Here is a 20525-nt window from a genome sequence, read left to right as displayed (position 1 = left end):
AGCACAGCTTTAAGCCATAGCTCTCCATACCACAGGCAGAACAATAGGAAGCAATTTTTATTCCTCCTCTTCCCACTCCTCCTGTGGGGGAGGAGGAGGAGAACAAACAACGGTGTGCACAGGCATGGCAGCAACCAGTACTTCATTCTCCCTCTCTGCCCTCACCTGTTTTGGGGTTGGCACCGGAGACATAAAGGGCCAAAATGTCTTAAAATGGACGTTAGAAAGCCTGACTGACATGTTAAGAGAAGCAAAGGTAAAGCCTAAAATGAAGTGGACCGCAGTAACTACGTGCTCGGTGCATCCTGCTCAATACGGATTTACATACTGGTAACTACTAAAGTTTCCAAATGTTACAGCGACCGTTGAGTCACCCTGCTCACAGGTCCGATCCAGCCGACGTACAAAACCCCAGTGCCTGTTACTGTGTGCACAGAACACCGAACTCTGATAGCAAGCGCTCGTGTCAGCCAAATATTTCAGGTCTTGCAGGAGAAACCCGGATACTGCTAAGCAGGTACGAGACAACAGAAAAATCAATGGCAACCTCTGCTGGTTGGTTTTCAATGCAGGTAAAATGCTTCCCTTTCATCAATTGTAACTAAAGGGACAAAGTAATTCAAAAGTGAGGAAGTATCATTTCATTTAAAAAAAAAAAAAAAAAGTCACACTGCAAGCTGCCAGTGGCTTTATCACCTCAGTTATTCCCAGAGCCCAACTCCTGGTGGCATTTTCTAAGCAGCAGCAGTGCAAACTGGAACTGACTGACTGCGCTAACTTGTACTGTGGTTTACGTATATTTGGAGACAAGTGAAAATTAAAGCAGAAGTCAGCTAGTCCTGACAAAACGATGCAATTACAGACAGCCTTTTACAAGAGGCAGCAACACTGAAAAGCTATATGGAAAAAGTTTTCTAGGTGTACATTGGAGGCACAGTAGGGACTCTGGCATGGTTTTAAACAAAATGTGCTTCAGGATTATTTTTTTTTTATTGGCATGTAAAGGAAAGGAAGTGAGAATGAGTAAACAGTTATATTGGAAGAATTTAATGGCTGTCACCAAGGCAGTATTTTACATGGTACAGAAATTCTGCAGCTGGTTACGTCCAGCAGAAGGACTGTGCTGTTCTTCAAGCTGAATAGAAGGAGCAATTCCACACCTTCTTTATAAATTACATCAGCTAGAAACAACAGAAGTTACCATCCAAACTAGAAGACTCGCACCATCTGATCCTGCTGAAAACAGAGGAGATGTGGTAGGAGCTCGAGCTTTGTGTACAAGAAGAAAGCCTGTTAAAGCAGTGGTGATGTGTGTGATCCTGTAAGGAAACGAGGTAAAGCTTCTCCGACAGAAAAAGTCCATACAGAGGTAGATTTAGAAGCTTCAAGCAAGGAAACAATCTATTACTCACTTCTATTCAGAAGGGAAGAGCAATATTTGTCTTCTAAATCTTTTTTTGTAAAGCAACAGGACTGATAGAAGCAATTCCTGCAACACACAAAGCAGCATCTCAGTCGCACCACTCATTTCTAGTTTGAAGTCTTTCAGGACTCTCTTTGTTAAAATATTGAATGGTCAGCTGGATTAAATGGACAACAATGATTTCTGTAAAATCTTTTAAAAAGATATTGATTAGAGCAGGGAGATGCAGCTGAGAGTACAGGATGAGGAACATAACAGATATTTACTTAGATGCAGACCTGAATTACAATGTTGATATACATACCAGCTCCTTATCTTCTTTTCTTCTGCCTGACTCCCCATCCCCCCCCCCTTTTTTTTGAAGTATTATTTTGTTTTATCCACTTTCTCCTCAGTCTATAGAACAAAGGTGTTTCTTCAGTTTGCTTTATTTTTATCTTAACTACCTTTGGCATTTACATGTCCACCACCTCGTATGAACACCCTGGTTTTGTTTCTAATGCCTCCAGAAAAATTCTGTTCTAAAAAGCTTGCAGCTTGTAGTGCAGTTTAAAGAGACGGAGTAATAAGAAAAATCAGTAGTTGCCTTAATTTTGTGTTTGTGTGTACATGGTTGGGTTTTTTTTACATCAGACCAGTGTTTGAAGTTACTCTCTGAAGTCATACTGGTGCTATATTTAAGGCAGAAATCAGTTTTATTTGTTATTTGGAATATAAAGCCTCTTCCCAAAATCCACCCACTAAAGCTGTCTATTTTCAGAACTGCCATGAAAAGCTCTAGCTTACACAGAATACACAGAAATATTTACCTGAGTACAGGCATATAATATCAGATATAAGAGGTATACACGTATAATACTCTCCCCCCCCCCCCCTTTGAAACAATCTTCAACTTCTTAAACACTTCATGTTGGAAGGCACCTCTGGATATCAGCTGGTCCCAACACCCTGCTCAAAACAGGGCCAACTTTAAAGTCAGGTCCAACACCAAATTTAGGCCAGGTTGCACTGGGTCCTATATCCAAGCTGAGTCATGAAAATCTCCCAAGGATGGAGTTTTCACAGCTTGCATGGGTCCCCCACCTTTGACCTCTCCCACTGTGACTCCCAGTACCGACTCAGAATTTTTCTTGTTGCAACTTCTCTTCATCCTCATCCAGACTAAACACACTTGGGCCAGTGGTGAAAACCCAACAGTGTCAGTTCTCAAGGAAACTACAGTATCTTGTAGAAAGTTTAAACCCATGAAATATTTCTTCACCTGATAGTCTCATTTCTCGGTTTTGCTACCACAGATAATTTTCCTTTCCTTCTCCCTCCCACCCCATGATCATAAAGAACGCCATAAAACATTTAACAATGCTATGGCCCACATACCCCTGTGACTGCAAAAAAGATCAAGTGATAGGAGTTACACAGCTACGTTTTTGAAATGCAAATGCCCTTGTGGAGCACCTACCTCACTGTTAGAGGAAAACCTTATCCCAAAGCCTGCATAAGCCTTTTCCACATTAGAGGCAAAACTGAATTTGATGGCAGCAACCCAGTAGGTTCTATAAGGTGGGGAAGAAGGAAGTGGCTGGTATAATTTGGAGTGGAGGGTGGAGGGAGTTCAGGTAAGAGGCTGGAAGGGGATAGTAGCTTTCTAAAAGGTCAAGTTCTGTGAGGGATGTGGAAGGGAGCTAATGATCCCTTTTTCTCTTAATACTACTCCAGCAGGCTCTGCTTCAGCCTACCCCCTCTGCTGGACTCGCAGCCCCAGTCCTCTTCTAATACTGTTTCTAATAAGGCAAATATTAGCCAGTATCATCTACATGTTTAGTAATTAGCATGCTGTGATGCAGAACAAGAAACTGGCAAAAAACAATTTTTTTCGTGTGTTGTGGTGGATCGGTAGAGAAAGATGGGCATTCACATTTGCAAGTTTATTGTGCAGTCTTTTCATGCTGTTATCTAACAATTACATTACACAATTCTGAAGTTTGAAACTTTTAAATTACCCACGAACATTATTCATGTATTTAATAAATATTAAGCAAGTTGTCAGAGCAAATTGCTACAATCTCCCTTTAAACATTCCTACCTGTGATCTCACGGATTAGATAGTTACTCTTCTGAATTTTACATTAAAGAACATTTTTCTTCAGGAGGAGCTTCCCTCAAGATTATATTGACGTTCCTAAGACAAATGGAATTCACTTTACAAACTCAATTCGGAACAACAAATACCACCAAACTTCCGTGCCTCTAATCAACTGAAAGAAAGCACTGTGCAATAAACTATCAAGAAGTGAATTTACTTCAGGGAAATGCTGTGAAGTCTAATGAATGGTGACAATTAGCATTTTTCAGGAATTAAACATAGTATTTGCTTTACACAGCAATTAAGCTATGAAAGGGTGCTATTTACTAACTGACTACATATGATAAGAAATGCGCCAAAATGAATGAAAATGGACGTTGGAAAAACAAGAAAAATGTCTCACGATAGTATGAAAAGCAAAAATTAAACATGTGCCCTCTGAGAGTTTCATGTACCTGCCACTAAAACTAATCCCCCTACTCCTAAACTAGCAGTAGTTAAAAAAAAAAAAAAAAAAGGAGAAAAAAAAAGAAAAAAGTAAAGTATACTAGCAAAAGAGAGGCTTACTACCTACCACTGCTCCAGGTATCCCAACAGAGGGCTGTTACTTGCATTGCTTTTCCTTTAGCTCCTGCTTTTGATTATGTGACTGATGTTTAGTGAGTGATTTGTAAAAGCACACGGAAAGTCTAAAACATGCATTTTTTTCAGAATTGTCCCTCTGCATTTCAAGTGCCACAACAAACCCATGTCCTATCCATGCAGCTGTCCTAACATAAAACATAGCCTCTATGCATTAGTACATTAGAGTGAACGGAAATGAACTAGCTATTAATTACACTGCTTTCAAGAGATGATAAGAATTTTAACCTATTAAATCACAGGACAAAAGACAGCAATTAAGAGACTGTAAATGAAGAAACAGTGAAATGTAGAGAATAATCTGAACAGTGCAGGTAGCATTACCCTTTTTCCTGTGGGAATCATTTCTCATATTTTAAATTAACGCTTCAAAGATTATTTTAATACAGCATTCATTTAAACTTTTTAGAGTCATGTTTTGACATAGTTGTGTTTTTACTAATGCTTTTGTCTATGTCAAGCCAGGAATTACATTCCATAAATATTGGTATTCTAAAAGCATATCACAACTGGGCAACAAGACAGTGTATGTTCAGAAGGATTCCAGCTGACTTGGCAGAAGCATAAGCTCAGTCAGTACTAGTAGTAATTCCATTTCAGCCGAGCTAGAATAAGAGATTTTAAGGCTATTAAAAAAAAAAAAAAATCCCAAACACTGTGACCACCTACTTTGATTTTTCACATACTGCAACCCAAAGAGTTCTCTTAACTACAGCATGACCTTTTAAAAGGCAGCCCGTTTTGAATTAATGAGGTCAAATGATGAATAATTTATTGTAGCCTTGACTAGGAAGCCAACTTCTAAGGCCTGTGCAAAAGCAACTACTAAGATACGAACACAAGGATCAAAACCATATACATCTGTCAGTCTTTCAAAATCACAAGTTTGGATGCACCAAAGAATAAAGTTGACATACATGCAAACCTAACTAACTTTCATTTATCACTGCCTTTTAAAAACAAACAAAACCAGCTGCATCCAATATTATTTCTTTAAATTCTCCCAAAAGCATCGCCACTATTTTATCCTTAAAGCATTCCTCGGAACTCAGTGCCAAGGCCACACATCTGTCAACTACTGCATGATCAACACTGCACAGGCTTCCAAATCCTTCTCCATCTCAGCACCATACTTCTGAATGTCACAACGGCAAACCTCTCTGACAAAAACTGCCCACCGTAAGCTTTGGCAACTTACTTTTAATCTGTGCTGAAAGCTCCAATGCAGAGTGCAGCCATGTGCATCATTCTTCTCAAAAACAGTTTCAAACCTTCAAAATTATCCACTTCAGTCTAATTCTCTTTTCTAAATACTGTGAAGTGGCAGCTACCATTATGTGACAAATTGACGGATGCATGGCAGAAACAAGATTCAAATCCACTTTCTGTGGGTGCGTCTTATGTTAAATGGTCACAGTACATTCTCCCAGAGCATCTATTCTAATCTAGATGGGCTGGCTGGAAATGTGCCTAGTCACATGGACAATTTATTTTTTATTTGCATATATAATTGGCACATTCCACCCTAAACTTTTCCTTTATTAGATTTTTTTAAAAATAGTGCTTTCTCAAGGAGACAAGAGGTAGCTCGGAAAACCACCAAACAACTAGGATCATTTAGGAGAAAGTCACAGTTTCAACTGCTCATGTAGACAAAAATGGGTTTAGAATTAAAGATTCACTATTTGTTTTACTGCAAGACAGCAGGTAGTACTCACGCCTGATTTGAACTAGTAAATCCAGTTCCACTCTTGAGAACAATAAAGCTGAAAACAATCAAAGTAAATTGTGAATTCTGGAAGACTATCTTTAACCAAAGTGTTACTCTGTATTACTATTCTACAACTTTCGTGAAGAAATGGAAGAGAGGAACATGGGAAGGATATGGCATAAAATCTATTTATAAACTGAAGCGTGGCACAATTTCTTCTTGTGCATTTTAAGCTCAGCTTCATTTAAACCAAATTTTCCTTCCGGCTGGAAGTGCTGCAGAGGTATCACTTACACTCTCTTCCAGCATGGAGTCTATATCAGCACGCACTTGCGTCAATAACCATATATGAGAAAAGGACCAGGAATAGCTTCCTACCAAGAGCGATCTAGAGGGAAAATTTTGCGAACAATAGCAGTTGAAGCAGAGTCCTAGCTAACTCACAGACATGGAACCTGGCAATGACAGACATTTGGAAAATGCCACTGAAAGCAAGAACTACTGATATTTCCCTCCCCACCCCGCCACCTCCACCCAGAGTTAAAAACTGGCTAATTAAAACTTATAAAATCATCTCACATCTGATAACTATGTTTCAAGATTAATAACATCTAAATATATTCAACTTCCAATAACTAGCAAATGTTGTCTTAAATTACTTTGATTGTATTAGATAATGAGGACGTTTATATCTAGAAATTGGCACATGTAAAATGTTATGTGAGCTGAGAAATTATTTTCTTTATTCAAAAAGAAATACCAAACCTGACATTATTTGCCATCTCTAAGAAAAAAAACTGAAATTAAACATATACTTTATCAGCTCTAAAAATAGGTTAAATATAAAGGCAGAGGTTTTGAGAGCTACAAGTCCTTTAGCAAAGGTCACTTTCAGGGAATGCAGAAGTCAAGTCTATAGATTAAATTCAAGCCCAGTTTCTTTCACCAAGATTAAATTTACACATAAACCTTTCCCCTCTGCTCAAAATTATGGCTTGAAGCTAAATGTCAATCTCTTCACTAATATATTTTTAAGATATATCACATGTAACTGCACAAAACTCAGCATATCAACACACTGAACTAAATACTGGCCTCTAAGTAATTGACAATATGCCTGGGAAGGGCCATACAGGAAGAAATGGAAGTACTGGGTCCTACTTGCTGTATTTGTATAGGATGCTAGTGGCCATCATTTTTATACGGCCACTAGAATTAATTTGGCTTGAAAAGGCACACAGCATGTTTCCTGAACACCCTTCTTCCCAGCATGTCTGTGATGTCTGCTGCAGGAACAAGCTAAGCATAATTTGTTCTCCTACTTTTAATGAAAGGTAAGATAAAGAATGACATGGCAAAAATTGAGTTACTTGCTGCAAAACTTAAAACAGTAATCTTTAAAGCAATCCTACAGTAACGAAAAAGAAACAACCAAACAGAAAGAGGGACAGCATTTGACAGCGTAAAGAAAAATGCTTCCCATAACAGAAGCAGTTGCTTATACCTTATTTATAGCCATTCCATATAATGAAATAAAGGTCTTGGAAATTACTCTCTAACAGTTACGGTTTTCTAATACACTAACTACAACATATAAAAATGAAATCCCAGCAGCAATTTTCTACAAAGGCAAAGCTTTATACTCTGATTTGCATCCATTTTTCTGCATAAGGTATGAAAACACTCAGTAGTCAAAAAAATTGCCATAGAAATGGAATAAGGCTAGATGAAAAAAAATTAATTCTTTTTCAGGATATGTTCTAACCAAAGTGCTCACTGGGGAAGAGTTTTGCTACATTTCCTTTTACCCCCAAAGAAGGCTCTTTATAAAACAAAGCAAAAAAAAGAGTGAGGAAAAAATGGTTACATTCAAAAAGCTATATTTTATTGTTATGGCAACTGATGTGCTAAAAATAAAGAAATAAAGTTGTTATGGCAACTAGAATTTTAAAGGCAGTCAAAAGTAGAATAATCAAACATTCTGCTGGCTTAAAATGTAACGTCTATGACTCAATTTTCAGAAAGAGCTTCAGAGACAAGTAGTGGTTGGGTTTTTTTGGATTCTGCTTTAAAGATCACAATTAGTACAAGTTTCAGAGAACTCTACACAGTACAAGGGAGGAAGTCAAAGTGAACAGAAAAACAGTCATTTGAAGTTCTCACGGTCAGCAGGAAGAAACACACACCACTCCTTTAATGTCCTGATGACCCTACCTAGATCCATAAAATGTATTGGCCTATTATTAAAATAAACAGCAGTAGGACAGTATCTATGTAAGTCATCACAATGATCAAAAGACACTATATAACTAAAAGGTACTTAATGATTTTACATTAAGTACTGAAAAATTCAGGAGTACCAAAATTCATCAGTCTGAAGCAGCAGACTTCTGCCCCTGTATACATATGAAATTATAAAGAGAACTACAATTATAAGATTCTAACATATTTAAATTTCAGATACATGCTTGATCATCATTACTGGGCTCCTAGCTATACAAGCACTTCCACGACAATCTTAGCAAACTCACTGTCTCCCATCCAACACATCTCAGATTATCGAAATTGGTACTTTTATTAAAAAAATTAACAGAACAGTGTGCACTATGCAATGTTCCAAAGCCCATAATCAGATAAGCCATAATTACTACTACGAAAAGTATTTAGAAGATACTTCAGAGAATTATGAATAGAAACAGCAACTTATAGTGGAAATTTCTGCACTGGAACCATGCACCTAGCATGTGCTAGCATCCCAGTGTAAGCCAGGATTTTAACACAGTATGTGCCTTGTATTTTGTCTTCACTGAGTTAATCAAGGGTCCTTCTAGGATAACTCATAACTCCTTTCTGACTCATATGAAAAGTCTCTCAGTCCAGTCCACAAGAGCCTTCAGTGTGCAGAAGCAGCATGGACAAGAATACAGATCAAAGTCAGGTTCCTCCTTCACTTGTACTAAAGGGAAGAGAATCAGATAAACTCCTTATTGCAGCACAAAAAAAATCCACAAGACGTAAACTGGAAATTCAAACAACACACAAGAGAGTGCAGCAAGGATAACACAGACAAATTTAAGTCTGATTTTGCTTCCTCAGTATTAACCCTTGAGGCTAGATACACACACAGTTAACTCATTCCCTCTTAAGCATCACATGAAGCCACAGGTATTTCTAGAGATGCAAATAAGGCAGGGAAATAGATTAACTAATGCATCTGTGACAAAGTCATCAGCTTCTGCAAGGAAAACTCCATGTACAACAGTCACTATACATAAATTTTCATCAGTCAGGATAAATTTTAGATATATGAATATCAAGGTTTTAAATCAAAGTTTTAGAAGTATTCTGTCTAATGCTTAGGCTAAAGGAGCCAAGCTGCATATTTTCAAGGTTTGTTGCTGACTCAACCAGCTACTGAAGACAAAAGGCATGTTGTTCTGAGCTTTCTATGAAATTAGTGTCCTTATTGTATAATAATCTAAACTTAAATCAAGTGCATGGTTGCCCGAAACACGAGTACAAAGAAAATGTGCAGCAGCCCAAATAACCCCCCACTTAACTGACAGCTCTGTAAAACCCCTGCTTGCAGTCAGCATCTGAGGGTCCTGTTTCTTGTCGGATCAGGTATAGCCAGTCTGCACTGAATATACATACGGACATATATTTTAAAAAGCATCTCAAAAGAGTATTTATTTTAACAGTTGCAGGCACATTTTATCCTTAAAATGTATTTCTGTATTTTCCATTTTACATTAAAGAAGAATTTGAGAGCAAGCATCTTCATAGAAAGGCCAAGGAAATCCTGGAAGGTGTGACAACAAAGACCAAAAGTGCTTTCAGGGATTACATTTACAAATGCATGAAAGAAAGGTGGCATTGCTCCAAAAAGGTAGCTCTAATTCCTTTGCCATATAGGTAACAAGAAGCATACTATTTAGACTGCAATGTGACATTAACCTAACTAAGGCTACCTGAAGACTGCCTCAAAAAGGGCCTCACCTGTCCCTCTGGCCCTACCCCAGCTATATGCTCCCAGCCCACCCCTTACACCACACCTACACAGTGAGTCAATCTCATTGCTCTAACAGAGAAATGGGGTGAAGGACATTTTCTAATTAAAAATCTAAAAATTACTGTGATTAGCCTTGCCATTGCTAGATAGAGTATACAGAAGAGATGGAAAAAAGCAGTAAAATAAACCTCTTATGGCAAGCACACAGCTTGAAACCGTACACACACACCCCCCCATAAGTGATGATTTAGTTTTAGATTCAGGCTCTATATTGTACTATCTAGTCAAAAAAAGGTTGTATTTTGAAACTAGATTGCTTTTGAGACAAACCAGCCATATGAAGATGGCTTTATAATGTGCAGCATATGATTAAAAAACTTGAAGCTCTATATCGACAATATTCAGTTGTCAGTTTGAAAAACAACTGATGAAAATTCACAAGAAAAAAAAATTCTAGCTGCCAAAATATTTGGGTATGTCCACAGAAACCTACATAAAAGATTATTAGAAAGAGTATATGCACTAGCAGACTGCAACTGATGTCGTTTTGGTTAGTTTATCTCAGCAGCTGCAAATTTGCATGCTGATAGGGGAAATTACTCTTAAAAATGTTTAACAGATATAGACTGTAAAGATCTATAGGTCTCTCATGTCTTCTGAAGTGATTACTGTAAAACATACTTAATACTAGTGCAGCCCCTTAGAAGAATATCCTAAAGAATATATGAATAATACTGTCATTAGGGGTTTTAGCATAAAGAAGTCATACATAAATTAAGGTAGCAAAAGGTATCAGAATTACGCCTTATATTAAATTCCAGTTCGAATTGAAGTGATGTATTCATAACTTATGTATGCTTTAATTTTTCTACACAGGCAGCACAAGCCTTTCTGGGTTTTGTTACTATTTCTATTATAGTGAATTGCCCGTTGCTAGCTGCACACTGCTGTGGTAACACATGCTTTAATAAAATGTTGACCATCAGTACTGTTGTTAACAAAGGCATTTTAAGAGACTTTAAACACCAACTGTGATTCTTCAGAGAAATAAAAAAAGCTAGATTGTATAGTTTTGGATCCTTTGATTCTTAGTGTTCCTCTCTACGCATTTAGAGCTCTCTGTTTAATTCTTATGGCGTCAAACCTTAAAATATTGAAACCAGCAATTAATAGTCAGGAAAAGGTGGTTTGTTCTCTTAAATAAATGTATTTAAGATTTCTGAAACATTACCTTTCATAGAATAGTCACAGGAAACACTTTATTTTAAAAAGTGACTTCTGCATCTTTTTCTCTGTAAGGAGGTACAGGATTCCAAATGGGGCTTTTAGACAAAACAGTTCCTGATGATTTCAACCAACCTTTCAGAAAATCACACAACAGAATCTACAAGGAAGTTGCCCTCAGCCTTAATTCAGGCACAAACCATTCCAAATACAAACCACAGCTAGCAAAATTCAGGTTTTCGAAAGGCATAGTCATTTTTAGATGGAGTCACTGCATTTGCACAACACAGCAGTTCAGCAACCCAGTGACACACAAATAGCCTTCTTACTTCAAAGTCAGACTGAAGCTGGCTTGAAATTCTTTTGAAGACTAACATTACTGTTCATTTACGTGTGCAATAACAGAAATTAGTTAGCCTTACAAAAAAACCATTTGCAATCCAATTACTCTGATTTTAAGTGCAGCACTCTGATTTCCAGAATATGAACCCTATGGGGATAGTATCACCTAATTCCTGTCATACTACCTGCTCCATTACAGCAACATACAAAACCCGATGTTTTGTCTCTTCCTCTCACCTTCAACAGCTTCAGCCCTCCAGTAACACAGCCTCCTGAATGCCAGTTATACAACCTCTGTTTGAAAGCAGGGGCCAGTTAGGAAGAAGTGACTTTTAGATGAAAGAATTTCATCTAAATATACCAAGAGATGGCTGATTGTTTAAGAAAAAATGATGTTCTCGGGAACTGCAGCTCTCTTGCAGTGGTCCACATACATAACAACTCACTTCATCTAAGCAGTGCCCTCCGCTGCAAGACAGAGATGCCTCCACATAGAATGAATGTGCATCGCAAAGACACACTACAGAGAACTTCAGAAATGATCCAATTTTACTCAGTGGTGTAGAATACTGTTGTTTAAAATGTCTTCTTATTATGAGCTGCTCTTCCAGCATCAGTGTCATTCCTGCTACAGGAAAACTGAATGCCTATTAACAAACCAATATTCAAATTAAACTAGGATACCTATTAATGTTTTATCTAGGAAGGAGTATCATGGATTTTAAAATGAGCTCTGAGGTGCCAAGCATTTACCAGAACTACCAGCTATTACTGCACACCCTACTGTAAAGAAATACACTGAGACAATACACTGAGACATCCCCACTCCGTCCTACCTAACAAAACACTTATCTGTATCAATATACATATATCCAGAGTCTATGAGACTATCATCTTAATATCAGTTCTTCCAGTAACCATCATTTAAACCTATTCAGGCCATAATACTGATATTACCCAAGGTTTTATCATTCCGTTTGAAATGATGGGCAACTGTGCTCCCCTCCTTTTGCAGATAACAGTGTATAAATTCACACAGACAAAACAGAACACAGTCTCAAAGAGGGCAAATGCAAATCTCATTTGCACTCTACCCTTCAGAACAAATGTGTCAATTTATGTGACTTTTAGTGCTGGTAGGTCATACAGCACCCAAGAGCCAGGAATTGTACTGTGAGTGTCATTTCAGTGTTGTCGTAAGTGGGTTCTGTACAGAAAAGCAACTGCAGGAAAATTCTTAACGTGGCAGAACTTTCTATAATTTTATGCAGGCCCTGAAAAACATATTATTGGCATTATTTTCCACCTCAAACATCATAAATAAAAGTTAAAATTAAGATGACATAAAAATAAAAATTACTAATGGATGCTACTCCTTTTTTACCTGAGAAGAGCTGTCATTAAATTGACGCATTTATCTGAAGATGAAGAGTAAGCACAAGATTTTCCCTTTTGTGCACACAAAATTGAAAGTTTTTCTCCAGATGAGCTCTAAATGAATCAAAACTTGGCAAATTAAATTCACCTTAGGGACATTTTATTCCTCAGTTTGTAAGAGTAATACTAACATTTACTATGAAACTAGGTACCCTGTTACACTCATAATGAACTAAACCTTTTATCTGAAGACTGAATTTAAATGAAGCTATTTAAAGAACTAAAATTCTGACAACTTATGCTCTTCAGAGGCAATATTTTTTCACTAATTTCTAATAAGTATTTTCAGTTCATGTATACTTCATTATTCCACTGTATGCAGTGCCACTAAATAATTCAAACAAGTAGACTGTAAGTGTCAGCACTAACAGCTCCACTCACACAAAAAATGCAGCATCCTATCAACCCAACCATCATACGATCTGGTTTTTCTCTACAAATCACATTAAATTATAAAAATATCAGGAATCTACTTGCCATTAAATGAACGGTCTCAGTTTAAGAGTTAAATAATAGTCATCCTATTCTTACCCTTTAAGAAAAGGTAAAGTAAAACTTAAGAAACTGCCTATAGATACTGAACTGAAAAGAAACATGAAGTTGGAAGAGTTGTACATACATTTCAAAGTCATCAGTCCCTCTAGAATTATTTTGCTTAATATCTAAGTACCTCATTCAAAAAGCAACAGAACAGGTATTAGTTACCTCTCTTTTTAGACAGCTGAAAAAAACAATTTTTTATGATGATAATTTTAATAGGATCTTTTATAATTGTTACGTATATACCATTCCCCATACCTAATCTCTCTAAAAGTCAAGGGAGAACACTCTTAATTAGTAGAGAGAACAAATAAAGATGCAAAGAAAAAACTACAACAACAAAAATATAATAGGTCAGCATTTCTGAAACTTTTTAGCTTTCATTGCTGGGAAGTTTGTTCCATGCAGAAAGATGGGCATGCTGTGTTCTGAATATTTGTAATCACAAATTGGACAAGGTACCACCTTCAAAGATTTCAGGATGCTTTTCTTGCAAAAGGGGGGACCCTTTATCATTTTCAGTAGGCTATCTGCCATAAGCATGTGTCGAAAGAAAAGATGACAGTCGTATGGGGTTTGGCCATAGTCCAGGAGAGCAGTCTATTCAGAAATATGAGAATGCTTCACTGCACAGACACAGTTTTGAAAAACTGCTGCAGGAAGAAGCTAACATGTCACATACTGCTCCTGATGCTCTCCTATTGCTTGTGACCAGAGTGCGTAACACAGCTCTGATGAAATGGCTCACTCCTCACTGTACTGGGCAGTGAACACAAAAGTTATTCCTTGCTTACGTAGAAGCATAGACTCCCCCATTTTCAGTTAGGACAAACAGATGCAGAATTCCGAACACAAATATTTGCTACAGAAATACTCTCCTGTTTCAGTTCATTAACTAACCTGCTGTGGCAGCTGGTGAACAGTCATCTTTTTAATTAGACACCCTTACTGATTAATTAGTCTCAGAACACTGAGCAGTGAAACCCTGCATGATATCATCTGGACAAAAAATATTCCTCTTCCTAGTGCTAACTTAATATCCTTTGGTATTGCTGCAAATAACAAGCTTGATTAATTTTCTGCTCAAACTAAAATGACCTTCCTATGTAAGTAATTCTCTCAATCCACAGCTAAACTGTTTCAACCCGTGTCATACAAATAAAAATAATTTTAAAAAAAACAAAACCAAACACCCAAACCCACAAACATGGTATGAAAGCACCAGTTTCAAAGTCAGCTGCATTTAATCCTATTTGTATAGACACAGTGGATTGTTTGTAATTTCCTCCACTTCCCATTTACTAACTATGCAAGCAAACTAGCAATACAAATAAAAAAGCCAAGTAAATATTAAGTATGAAACAAAGCAGCAAATACCTTTTCTTGTTTCAACATTTAGGTAATGTCAAAGTTTAAAAAGTAAATACATTTCTACATTAGGTTTACATGAAAGTTGATCTTTGCTTCAGTCCTTTGAGATCTGTCTGCTGAGAGATGCACCAAGGATAATAGATAATTAAAGATAATACAATGCACGGAAGACCGTGCTTAAGCAGATGATGAAACTTCAGCAATGGTATTTGCTATTTTTAGCTATCCTATTTCTAACTTTTAATTTGGGACAAGAGACTACTATTCTACTTTCTGGAGGAGAAATGACACAAACATTCATTTGTAGGATTCTCATAGTCTATGAGAATAGTCTACTCTACCACTATGAAAAAGTCTGTCTCAGAAGGCGCTTATAATAATGAAATATAGCTGTTAAAGGATTCCAAAGATTTTTCTCTCCTGTAGATCTTCCTTTTCTTTAAAGGTTTGTAACAGAAGTGCTAAGATTGATCTGATGACCAGCCAGTCAGAGACCGCAGCAAAGCTACAGCACATCACCTCTGCCTATAGGAAAGCAGGCTGGAAGCCACAAACCCACCCACACTGAGGCAACAACGGACAGCAATGATGGGCTGAAGCTGGGAAGCTTCTGAGGGAAAAGTCCACACCACAAGAATCGTTTGGCTCCTAAAGAGTACCAAAAACTTGTCAAAAAAACAGTTTGTCGTAACTAACCAAAGGAAATGCAAGAGATGTAGGGATGAGTTGTAGTCACCATCCCTTGTCCTCTGCATCACACAGTCGATTCTGGCTAAGGCAGCTGAATACATGCCCCGTAGGGCTTGTGACTACAGGGATACAAGAAAATTAATGTGAGTAATGTGTAATTCCAATAGTGTACACAGATTACTTCCATTTGCCATCATTTACCATCCTTTTCAGCAAACAAGTGCTAAAGTTTAATTTTCTATCTGGGCCTGTAAAACTTGTTCACCCGAGAGGTTTCCAGACACCTCCTTAACTTTTTTTTTTCTTTTTGGTTTGTAATGAGACGGTATGGCTTATAGGAATCAGAAAGAATAATACTGGTCCAAATAGAATGGATGAACTATGTATATTAGCTCTACATCAATTACATTTCGTCCAGCCCAAAAAACAATACATTTGCTCCATGTTCTGCAGCAATGGAATGTACTTTCCTGTAATTGGTCCCTATTGCATGAGAATTGTACCTCTGTGTGATTAGTGCCAACTTCAAATTATTATGTTACTGAGATAAATTATTTTCATGATATGGCAGTATTTAATCCCCAAATCAATGCCTCTCATATTCTTAGGATTTTCACTCTTCTGCAGAGTTACTTGAAACGTTATGGGCCCAGACACACATCACCATTACACAGTCAGCAGACAAAGCTATTTTTTGGCCAACTCTTCTGAAGCCTGACCCTTTAATTAGTTATTATCTCTAACTGTTCTGGGCACATGCTCATATTGTATTGCCAAAGGAAATTATGACAATAAACAAATAATCTTATTTTTGGTTCTCTTACAAGTCATTTGGAAGGACAGCCATTTAGTCTTTCTTTAAGACCTTCAACTCAAAGTCACCATCTATCTCAAAAATGAGCATTCACATTCATATGCAAACTTCCATTGCTTCTGAGTAACATAACACTACCAACTTCTACTTTATCTAAAACCAGGCTTCTTTTTCTGATCATACTTTAAACAATTATAATAATAAATTTAAAACACGTTTTGTTTCCTGAAACCAGAACAGTAGCAGCATTTAGAAGCAGTCTGTATATGCTGTTAGATGAACTTGATACATACAGCTCGTTTCTTAATGGAAATCAGATTGTAAACTGAAAGTCTTTTATAAGGAAATGATACACTTACTCATAAATCCTACCTTAAAATGGTCCACCCAAAAGTTTTCAACCTACAGAAAGTGAATGACTGCCCTCTTTTTCTCCTTTCATTCTTTCACTTACACAGCGACACAGAACCCTAACAGGGGTTACTTTCTAAACTGAGGAGAAAGGACTTGAGTGCAGGTAATTTCAAGAGTAATCAGCAACAGCACTACAAAACAGGCACCTAGTTTGTAACACTGAAAAGGATAGAAAGAAATTTTGCCCTACAAATTCAGCAGTGAGAACACACAAAAGAATGAAGCCATCTAAAACAGAAAAGCAGAATGTTAATAAAAGATAAAACATCTGTCCCGGTTCAGATGGAACAAATGTTCTACAGTAAGTTACTTTGTTGCTGCTCTCAAGTGACAGCAGATCTCTTAATGATTTACACATTGACAGTGCCTGACTCCTATTCTGAAAAAGACAGAGTGGGGAAACGTGGAGCATAATTGTTGCTGAGTACCAGCCACCTCGGTTGTAAACAGGGTAAGCTGTAGCTTGCCACTGGTCAATATATCAGAGCTCAAAATATATCTCGTAATGGAAAAAATTAATCTGAGTCTCTTGAGAGGAACCAGTGAAGCTGAACATGAAATAATGTGTCGATGAGGCAGCAGAAAAAAATCTCCATCAAGGAAGTGACCCTAGCTTGTGCATGTTTTTCTACTTCCATTCTTTTAAGAAATATATCTCATACCCTTTTACAAAAGCTCTATATACAAATACCACCCCTTCATTGTCATCACATAAGCTGCTTTTTCTCACTCTGATTTACCTTTGTCTCTTCCTTAAGATAAATAAATAAATGAAAATATACATTCATTTCTACTGATTATGTTTTATTTTCCCCTTCCTATACTGTGACATGTGCAGCAGGGTCAAAAGCCTATGGCACACATGCCAGAAAGGTAACTCAAGCAGATTTTGATTGTCATACAGTACAGATTTACATATATGTCAGAAACGAAGCAGCTGCCAAATCACAACTCCTACTCTCTCAAATTGTATGCAAGACCTACTATTGTGCTCCAGTCAAAATTTCTGAGAGGCTCACAGTAATCACCAAGCTGAAGCTCAGCAGGAGTGCTTGTCAGTAAGAAAGTATTTGGGAGAGCAGAAGTATTTCTTTCTCCCTTCCCTCCTGGAACTCCAGACTTACCTAGAGATGGGGAAATGTATTGGCATGCGAATGCTCTGATATAGGAAAAGAAACACCGTTCACTAGATCATTCCTGACAGACTGCTGACCTCCAGTGTGGTGGACTAGAGGACATGCCTCCTGGAGAAAATGCGTACAGCATTGATTTTTCTAAATAAGACAGAGATTTTATTTTGCTTTCTGTGCTGAACTGAAACAGTAAAACATGGCCCAAATTACTCTCTCCTACAGAACACACTGAACAAATCACTCCTCTAACTGAAAAATACTGCAGTAGATTTCAGAGCTCTGCATACAGATGGATACATGCAGTATAACACAGATCTGTGAAGTGATATGACTAATAGTTGGCCAATACAACATGCTACTTCTGCACAAACGGCACGCAACTGGAGTAGAACAACAAACGTGTCTATATCACAGTCTCCAAAGTACATTTAAACAGTGAGTCTGCTATCATTCGGTTCATCACAAGGAACACATTCCTCCTCCACTAGCGAGCACAGTTTCACCAGAGTTAACCAGCAACACTGCGGTAAAGTTCCAGTTTTCAGCAAATATCTCTGCTCCCCATAAAAGGTAGTCATAAATTAGGTATCCCATATTCAATATTAATAATTCTAGTTCTTGGGATCACCTTTCAAGCTATGATAAAACAACAGTTTTCAAGATCGGTTCCTCAAGTTAGGCTTCTGAAATTTTCCTTTAGATCTCATAATCAAAGCAGTCAAAGATGCTTTTAAAGCCAAGCCTCATTCAAGAAAACTGGCTGGCATTCCTAACCTTACTGGTGAGTACTGTTTAACACTGTATTAATTACTACATTCTCTCCAGCATTTTGCTCTAGCGTTACACAGTTCAGCCACATTATTTTGAACATCAGACAAAAATCCCCCAACTATACCTATATAAACTTACTTTCTTACAGATGTCTGGGTGCAGAGATGATTGCCAAGTGCCCTCTTTCTCACTGAGGTACCGCAGCTGGCAGTTCAGCCAGACAGTGCAGTAAGGCCAGATGACCAGAAAGGGGAAAGGGCTGGGGTGCTGGGAGAACAGGCTCTTACAAAGGAGCTATTAGAGTGAGCTAGGAGGTAAGGGAAGCATGGGACAGTTTGAGGGGCCTAGGCACTAATGGGGAGCTGTTTAAGGGAGGGAACTGCACGAGGAGGTGAGTAGGCAGTGGGTCAAGTTCACAGACGTTACTACCACCTCCCGCTTCTTCCATCTCACACTTCATTCTCAGGACTGCAAGTGCAGAACACTGCCACCTCTAATCACCTAGGAATGTCTTGAAGAAATATGCTCAGGAATGAACACACACACAGAATACAGAATCATAAAATGGTTTGGGTTGGAAGGGACCTTAAAGACCATCTAGTTCCAACCCCCTGCCATGAGCAGGGACACCTTCCACTAGACCAGGCTGCTCCAAGCCCCATCCATCCAGCCTGGCCTTGAACACCTCCAGGGGTGGGGCATATACCACTAAAGCAGTCAAGATACCAACAGAAATATCCAGCTTCCAGAAGCAGCCTAAACATTAAGAAGAACGACCAAAATATGAGGAGACAATGAATCTCTGTAAATGTATGCATAACCTGAAAGAATGAAGATGAAAGCTATATATTTGATGGGAAGAATAAATAATTATGGAAAAAATAAAGTATACGTTGTTGGTATATTGGGATGGTAGCACAAAAACAACTGAAAAAAATAAATCAGTTGTGCTTTTTCATACAGGAGAAGCAAGTGAACAATTGTTAATACCCGAACAACTCTGAAGTTTAACATGCATATTATTATTGACACACATAAGTAACACTACAGCAAAGCTTTTGGGGGGGATTCAGAGAATAACATACACATGCCCCTCTCTCTCTCAAATACCTTAACTCACATTACCAACACACCAAAATGAAACTGAAAGTTCTCTTCACAAACATAAATATCGGATAATAATTCATACAAAAGTAGCTGACAAGTTTTTCTGGAGCACCCAGTATTAACTGTTCCTAAAAATGGGCCCAAGCTTTGGTTTGGCATAGACTCTTTCCTGTTCATTTCTTTTCTTGAATCCTTTCATGCAATGTATGCCAAATGATGTGATCACCAGCAGTTACATACAGTCAGACTATAGAAGAAATTTTGAGGTTTCAGAATAAAAGTGATTCATTACAGGGAAAAAAAACGAGTTTGTGTAAATGCTTCAGTTCAGAATAGGACTTGATTTTTCTAATCCCTAACAGCATAATATTTCACATTAAACACTGTATGCAATATCTTTCAAAATATACATCATTGAAATACTTCTATCATGAAAAGGCCAAGTGTAGCAAGGTATTTTTAAGGCATGAGGTCCTAGCATCAAGATAAGGCTTGCATTTTAGACGTTTTCCACTCCCTCCTCCGCCGTGAAACAAACATCTTCCCCACTTTTGGAAAGCAAGAGCAAAATAATGGAGGTGGTTTTGATGCAACATACAGCTGACAGATGTCCTGTGAATGGTTTCTAAGGAAAATATAACCCAACGACAACGTCAAAAAGAAAAATTTACACTATCAAAACATCCTTCTTTATTGGTAAAGGAAAAAGAAGCCATGAGACAGCTCTCACTCTGGGGATGCTTTTAAACTTTATAAACATAGCAGGTAGGTCAAATTAAGAGGACAAGTATCAAAAAGGTATGACAACATT

General features: G+C 37.7%; 1 protein-coding gene across 6 annotated transcripts in view; it reads right to left on the bottom strand.

Annotated features, from left to right (window-relative positions):
* RABGAP1L (RAB GTPase activating protein 1 like) overlaps window positions 1-20525 on the bottom strand; it is a 254818-nt gene that overhangs the window by 169332 nt on the left and 64961 nt on the right. The gene's annotated exons all lie outside the window — the stretch shown is intronic.

Source organism: Falco peregrinus, chromosome 10 (assembly GCF_023634155.1).
Source record: "Falco peregrinus isolate bFalPer1 chromosome 10, bFalPer1.pri, whole genome shotgun sequence".
In the NCBI taxonomy this organism is placed as follows: Eukaryota; Metazoa; Chordata; class Aves; order Falconiformes; family Falconidae; genus Falco; species Falco peregrinus.
The sequence above is the reverse complement of the archived record's forward strand: the minus strand, read 5'-3'. Positions and strand labels throughout refer to the sequence as shown.